The sequence below is a fragment of the Ictidomys tridecemlineatus genome, chromosome 6, assembly GCF_052094955.1.
Source record: "Ictidomys tridecemlineatus isolate mIctTri1 chromosome 6, mIctTri1.hap1, whole genome shotgun sequence".
Taxonomy (NCBI): domain Eukaryota; kingdom Metazoa; phylum Chordata; class Mammalia; order Rodentia; family Sciuridae; genus Ictidomys; species Ictidomys tridecemlineatus.
Genome location: NC_135482.1, coordinates 140,918,726 through 140,927,355, shown reverse-complemented (window position 1 = coordinate 140,927,355; position 8,630 = coordinate 140,918,726). Strand labels below are relative to the sequence as shown.

General features: G+C 30.1%; 1 long non-coding RNA gene across 1 annotated transcript in view; it reads right to left on the bottom strand.

Annotated features, from left to right (window-relative positions):
* Positions 1-220: 220 nt before the first annotated feature.
* Positions 221-8,630, bottom strand: part of LOC110598108 (uncharacterized) — a 29,906-nt gene continuing 21,496 nt past the window's right edge. Inside the window, exon 4 of the long non-coding RNA XR_002483916.3 lies at positions 221-2,885. This is a non-coding gene — a long non-coding RNA (uncharacterized LOC110598108). The remainder of the gene's footprint in view (positions 2,886-8,630) is intronic.

The window sequence follows — 8,630 nt, the reverse complement described above, 5'->3', positions numbered from 1 at the left end:
TTAGCTGTGGACGCAAAGAGAGAGACAGATATTGATAGCTATAACTATAGACTTAAACATAAGGTAAGTCTATTGACATTAATCAAAACTAGTATGTGCTCAATTTTACAATTAAACTTTGATATTGGCTATACATTTTTATGTTGGTTTAAATTCTATTCCTTGATAATAGGTTCCAATTATACACTTTTTAAAAATGTGTTTTAATGGTACCAAAACATAGCTTTTAAAAGTATTTTTTTATTGATTGTTCAAAACATTACAAAGCTCTTGATATATCATATTTCATACATTAGATTCAAGTGGGTTATGAACTCCCATTTTTACCCCAAATACAGATTGCAGAATGAATCATATAAACATTAAATATTGATGTTGTAAGAACAGTATTCCAAAACAAGAAAATTCTGCAACAGAGAAGAAAAATTAATGATAATGATAAATCATATTGACAATTCTGTTATATATCTTTCCTTCTCTTAAATACATTTCATGTTATGTCAGGTTAAAATTAAGAAAATGTAGATAATTTTCATAGATATACAAAACAGAAACAGTCAAATTTAAGGTGAACAAAACTCAATATGTCAAATTTGATTATTAAAATAATTTTATAAGTGAAACTATCATTAACAGCAAACGTTTAATAGCATAAAATATAAGATAGATGGTCAATTACTTATTTATCTGAAGTTACTTACAATAAATAGCTAGCCACATTATAGTTATTACTATTATGTACAAATCTAAAATAAATTCTGACAATAAAATAATTTAAAATGTAATTGAGTTGAAAAAACCTACTTTTTCTATAATACACAGAGGAAAGCAGAAAACAGGAATTTTTCACAAATGTTAAGAAAATCAACTATTGAAATAATGAGAGAAAAGAGGGAAGGAAAGGGAGAAACAAATTAGGAACTTTAGAAGAAAATGAATTATTGCAAGTATCTTCTTTGTGCCAAATTCACGGTGTCATTTTTTTGAGTCTCATGAATACATACAATTTTATTCACTTCATTAAGGAATGTATTGACTTTCATTTTCTCTTGCTTTTTCCTCCCAGTGCTGTGATGAGATAGGCTCATACACCCTATCTCTTCAGGTAGATTCTCCAACATCAGAGCTTCAAAAGTTATCTCTTAAAAAAAAATGCACTAAGTCTTTTGTATGTATATTTATGTAGTTTATATTGTGTTAACGTGCTTGCATGTTTGCTTTGAAATTTAAAAATTAAAATAGGAACTCTGGTCAAATTAACCCCCTTGTTCTGTTGATGGAACATTATTGCATAGACATAAATATACTCCCTCAAAGTGGTTGATAGTGGGTAGTAAATCAAGATTAAAGTACATTCTTTTCACTTATATAATTCTTTTGTAGTAAAACTCAGTTATCTTATATTAATGGCAAGCCCAAAATTCCTAGAGTAACAAGTATTTATGGGAAAAAAACTGTTTGGAAAGGCTAACAAAACTCACACTGAAAAAAATATTCTGAGAAATAATACAATCATATTAATTATAAGATTAAATTTAAAGTTGTATTTTATAACAACCTGCTGTAAGCTAAGAGAAAAAAATAATGAACTATTATATATTGACTATAATAATGAACTATTATTATAATGACTTTTCTGACAGAAAATTATTGATGGGAATTCACAAATTAAATATACTTGTCTCTTATTTGATACACATTATATCTCTTATTCTTTCTTAAAAAGATATCCAATTATCATGTAGTATATTCCCAGGGCTAATGGACACACACACACACACACACAGTCTACCTGTGAAGATTTTCTTTGTTGAACTGTCACAAACCCACTTTTCTACCTGGAAAGAAGGTTCTGCACCATAAAAAATTAATTTTGATAATTACCCCATAGGTAAGACAGGGGAAGAAATGTAGATATTTTATTTTGTAGATAATTAGCTTACTCCTATCCATAACTCTGCAACACTCAGGATACAATTAATCACACATAATGAATGATCTGTTCTCATTATTGATAGTTTTCTGAATCTAGCTGAACTTCACAGATATCTCCCAGATTTGTAGTGACTATAGAATAAAAATGACAGTGCATGCCAAAAGTAGCCAATAAAAAAGAAGCAGGGTCCATCAGAAAAGCAGAATTTACTTCAACAAATTATTAGGCTAAGTTAGACACACATTGAAGCATACCCAAAAACTTACAAGTTACTAGACTTGAACTGGCATCCATACATTCCCTAATCAGGGGAAGCTATGTAGCCTCTGAAATTATAAATAGGATAATGGGCTAAGGAAAGAAACAAAATACAATTTCTTAAGAAGAAAATACCAATGGTTATTAGGGGTTCCAATGAATTCTATTGAATCTGCATGATAATATATATTTTCAAAACAAAGAGATCCCAACTTAATATGTTCTTAGGGACAATCAAATGGTTGATTTTTTTCTGGCAATGCTAGACAGAGGTATTAAAGCAGATGGCTGTGTGAGATGGTTTGAATCATATTCTTTAAAATGCCTAGAGACAAAGAAAGTACAATTTTAAAAAGTAACATTACAAATTTTCTTCTACAATGGAATGATAAAAATTCTGCTACTCTTCCATCCTTCGTATTGTTCTTCCTTATTTTCAAAAAGAAAGTGTAGGGCTGGGGTTGTGGCTCAGTGGTAGAGTGCTTGCATAGCATGCATGAGGCCCTGGGTTCGATCCCCAGCTCCACATAAACAAAAGAAAGGTATTGTGTCCATCTACAACTAAAAAAAAAAAGTGTAGAAAGAGATGTAATTCTTCAGGTTTCAGGTTGGTGACCTTTATCTTGTCCTGCAGATCTGTTTCAATGGATCTTTAAAATGGAAAGCAAATCTTACATGGAAAACTAGGAAACTGCAAAACACAAAGAAAATATTGTCTTAACATTATACATGCTTAATTATATTTATTATGTAACATTTAAGACACTACTAGGTAGAAAGCACTCTAAATATCTCTGCATTTACTTCCTAACTTAAATGTTACCTAATGTAGAGTTAAAATTTTTGTTTCCGTAGAAAACTCATATCATTATGTTGCTTATTAATCTCATATATGCTTTTATACTTTGATTGCACATGTATTTAACACACTCAGTGTGTGTATTATTTTACATATGGTACTTATGTATCAATGTCATCCTGTTGTGTGTTCCCCCTACTAAACTTTCTGCATGCCAGAGACATGGATTGTAGACATGTAACCCACATTTGATGTCCAAGATATTCATTTTTATATTTTACTTTTCTGTATTCTGGAGAATTTTTGACAGAAATAATTTTTTACCTTGAAAAATAAACGATGTGACATGGAAAATAACGACAGCCATTCAAATTCAAGAACATTTAACATTAGAAAAATATACAAATTATTTTTAGAAGAAGTTGGAGAAATGTTTTAGCAATGTAAAGTTGAGTATTTTTAGATTAAATTACACCACATAGAAAGAGATCTATTGTCAGCTCCCATAATCTTTGTAAACAAGATTTCAACACATTGCTTCCCCAGTAGAGAAGGCTAATTTTTTAGGTAGGTGGAAGAAAAGCTACATTGATTCCAGAACTACATAGACTTAAATCAGTGTTTAATTTATAAATTTTAAAAACAGATTCCTGCACCAAGTACTCAAAGTATTCAAGTATTATAAGCAAACTAACAACTGCAACTTTCTCTAGTTTGGAAGACTATGAAGAAGTTTGTTCATAACAGCAAGTACCCATAATCTTGCTCTGGAGTTCCAGGTACTAGTTCAGGATTGGGAGGAAGGTAACATGCTAGTTCAAAAATACAGAAGAGCCCATAGGGCCAGATCTAATAACCCAAGAAAGAAAATATTATAATTCAGCTTAACAAATAAGCATATATTCAGATATATACATATTTCTATATTTATACATATCTGTCTATCATTCTGATTGACGAATGAACACATATGTATATGTGTGTGTATATACATATATATGTGAGTCTACCCATTAAGCTGAATGATACATATATATGGCAATAGCTGATCATATATTTGATGATAATACTAATATTGTTTAACAATACAGCTTTCATTAAAAAAGAGGGACATGCATTTTGGAAGTGCCCATGGAGATGTGCAAGTGTTACTGGTGGTACTCAAAACAAATGTCAATTCCTAGGTTCTTAATTCATTGAGGGGAAAATTAATAATAATCAGTGACAAACTTCTCCTCATATCATATCACAAATTCATCAAGTGAAACCCTCCAGGTGGCACAATTAGTGCCCCATCTGTGGTTGTTTTTTTATATATTTTATAACTAGGAGAGGAGTAAAACTAAATGGTTACATATCATAATACAAATATATATGCATAAATACTCTACACACATGTAAGACAGAGAAACAGAGACAGATGGACAGAGAGAGACACAGAGAAGAATATATACAGTAGCTCAAATACTTATATGTGTGTATACATTTGGACTACCACACACATTTGATTATTAGCGATATATAATCAATGCTAAAATTATTTTTACTGATAAACAATCAATGTTAAATTGTTCTTTTCTATGTCATTATGTCATATTTAGATTTGTTTTTGTAGTATTCATGGTATAAAGGACAAAAATTTATTTAAAGAAATGAATAACAATCTTATAAATAAGACAAACTATTTACTACTAATAATTTTGTCTTATTTTTACCATTTTATGTTTTATCAATTTAATAATTAGTATTATAATTAATTTTTATATAGCATATACTTTGAATATTATATATGTATATATATATTTATATACATATATATAAATGTAAATTGCTAGTTCCACTTTCCCAAGAAATAGTTTACAAAATGCATTCATCTAATTACTGAAAACATTAACTTCAGAAACTTGAATAATTTCTTTTTAACTGAATTAAGTGCAAATCAAAAATCATTTTAAACCTGTGCTTCAAATATTTTTACAAGATCTCCCTCTTCTGGCCACAAGAGTTATTTCATTTCTTCTTATCTACAGTAGTCTTAAAAATCTATTGCAAATTTAGGGTAAAGCTAATTAATAGTAATCCGGCATCAAAGAGATAAATAGACAGGCACTCCTAAAAATGAAAAACAGGAAACTCTTTTCAATATCTCTAATACACATACTGTTCTATTAAAGTCTGTTTATCTAATTTCATTTAAATTCCTGCCTCACTGAAATTCTGAGAATTCATATGCCAAGCTTGGTAATAAGTTAATAAATGAATTGAATGCTTGAGGTGTTCCAGATGGACTTAAATCGCAAATGCTGTCATTCACAAAGGAGACTGCACTCCTACAGCTGGAATGCAAGCTTCCAAATGCAGAACAACCTCTGCATCTTAAAACAGGTGAGAAGCAAGCTCTACTAAATGTTTTTTTTTCAGAACTTAGTTGAAAGCAATAAAACACATCTGAGAAATATTTATAAGAAATTGACAACAAATGATCACATACAACTTGGTGCAGCAATAACCTATTAAACACAGTTTCAACTATGTTGTTTATGTCATTAACATGAGCAAAATGGTAATTGTACATGACAAGGAAGATATTGGAACTTAGGGAAGTAGTGATAGGACATCAAATAAAACATCAGTGAGTTTGGAGGAAAAACAAAGGAAATTCATTTTCAAATACTGGAAAAGGAATTATACGTTTAGATAATTAAGTGAATGAAGAAATAGGAAAAGGACTGGTTGAAAATAAGTCCCATTTTTTTTTTTTGTTTGGTTTGGTTTGGTTTTAGTTTAGGTCACTGTGTAGATGACTATATTGATAGTTGTATTTTAAGAAATGCAAGCCAAGAGAAAAAATGAAGACGTGTGGTAATGACAAAGAAAATGTAATCAACCTGTGGTGCCACTGGCATGTAAATGAAGAAAGTGCAGAAGAAATGCTAATATTGGGGAAATATTTTAAATTTTATATTAAAAAGTAGTTTAGAAAGCATATATGATGTAGCTACAATCTTGAAAATGCCAGATTGTTAATATGGCACTAAATGTTGGTTGATGAATACAGCCATGACTTTTAGCATTGGCTATTTTATATGAATTGACTTTTGAGTGCTACCTAGTATCATGTACATGAGAACAAATGATGAGAAGTTCATAGAGAGGTCACTATTTTTGTTTTTGAAGTTGCATGAAGATTTCTTCTCTTGAAATATCTCAGTTATGAAATGTCTGAAACATCACCAATAAGGAAATACATCTTTTCTCAAATTCTTTATGAAAATGTAGATCATAAGTGTCATATATCAACTTTCTATTTGGAATGCATAACATTAGGCTTATGTTTTCATCACAGAAGAAGTGCATTACTTTGGTGATTCTTTGCCACAGATTCCACATTAAATTTTTCCCTCATAATAGAGTTGACGAGAAGATTTAAGGAGATAATACATGTAAACCACTGAGTGCAGTATATTGCATATAAGATTTTAGAGTTCTAGAAAACTCTAAAATTAAGGGCACATTAATATATTTAAATTTTATATGTATACATGTATTATTTAATGAGTTAACAAAATATTTCCTGTTCCAAAAACAGAGAAAATGATCATTTTTTTCTCTGAACCATCTAAATGATGAGTTTACTAATAGTTATTTAGGAATTAGTTATATGACCTCAACTGAAAAAAATAATATAAATAATAATAAATAAATAAAAATAGTAAAGATAATTGAATCTATTTTTTCATGCAATAAAAATATTGAATGCAATATAGCTAAGAGATTAGCTTTCTATTAAGAAACTAATAATTTTACCTCCTCTGACACGGCCAAATCAGGAATAACCTGGATAATTAGGATTTTAAAGTCATGTTAACAATTTATTTTTTGCAATCAATCAAATTAACTACACTACATTTCAAAGAGCCAAAAATAACTTAAATTTTGTTCTTTTCATTATCTAGCTTCCACACAAAATTGATCATTTTGTTGAAGCAGCTGGACATGGGAAGGGTGACTAAGCAGAGCAGAAATACATTAATCTAAATAATAGCTAGGTAAAATTCCCGAGCAGGGATTAAACTGGGGAGAAGACAAAAATGCATGTTTCTAAGAGATGCACAATTTTCACCTACTTCAAAATGCAGGCATATGCAGAATAGGATTTAGTAAAACATGCTGAACTGTTATCCTCCAGTGACTCACTGAGCCAGTTGGTTGTGGACACAAAGTAGAGCACAATTCTCCAGCCCCATTTTCAGATGTCAGCATCTTATGTGGCCTGCTGTTTTCCTTGGAATTACATCCCTATGCCACAGCAAGCAAACTCAACTTGTTGAAAATCATTTTTCTCCCTGGCAGAGCAAGGAAGTGTCAGGCATTCACTTTGGCTTCTCTACTGCATTCATCCTCCATGGCAGCTGTTTATCTGTATATCACCCACATCTCTATTTGCACTTCCACATCCCTGCACTTGTGGCAGCAGTAATAGTCTCTACAGATTTGGTTTTAATCCTAACCATCAGGGAGTGAGAAGATTCAAACAGTCCTACCCTTATGCACAGAAGCAGTCCTTACCAGTCGACTTTGAATCATGTAGTTAGACTTTAAACAAAGAGGATTCCAAAAATTTGTGCTTTCAGGGTAATAAAAATGCTTAGTTTTCAATGTGAATCATAATGCTGGAAAGGAGCCACTCCTAAAGATTTAAAATAAATTTTCTTTCATATGATCACTTTAAAATAAAGAAAACTTAACTTGAGCAATCCCTAAGTACACTGGATAAAGAAATACTACTTACAGGGAGAGTATTCACTTTGTAAAATAGATTGGGAATATTGCATTGGTACTGATATTAACCTCTAAACAATAGCCAAATATCTACTAAATGCATACTTCATTAATACCTCTATTAAACCTGGAATCTCCAAATTGTATGGGTACTTCAGAGTATCCTCCCTTAAAATAAGAAAACAATACCTTCTCTAAAATTATACTATAACTATTATTTCATATATAAATTACATTTAATGACAAACAGAATTTTTGTATGGTTTTATTAATTTCTTCAAATACATGCTATGTTTAAAATTTTTCAATTAATATTATTTCCTTATCTCCTTGGACACAAGATCACTATCTCAATGATTCAAAAGCATGCACAGAAAGAATTGAAATAAATGATGATCTGATTTTTTTTACCAGTTTTGTGCAGATCTTGATTATTCATCTAGATAGAATCACCTTCTAATTGTCCACATACAATTAAAATTTAACAAATGAATTCTAATAGCAAGGATAATTTTAACATATTATTTTATAATTAATATTTTTCTGTAAAACTCATTGATTTAGGGATACAGATTTCCCTTAAATCTCTACTTATATTCATTTTCTGTAATTATTTTATACAATCTATGATAACATGGGAAATAATCCCCAGCAAGATTTATATGTAATCAATAGACAGTATTGGTACATATTTAATAAAAATAGTAATAACTGGGTGTGATAATACTTTAAGCAAGTGTTCTGACTTCAGACTCCCCAGATATGAATACATACTCAAACTGTACTAAATCAGGAGCAATGTATTCAACATATATGTATAGATACACATGAATATGTTTGTTGCATTTCTTAACC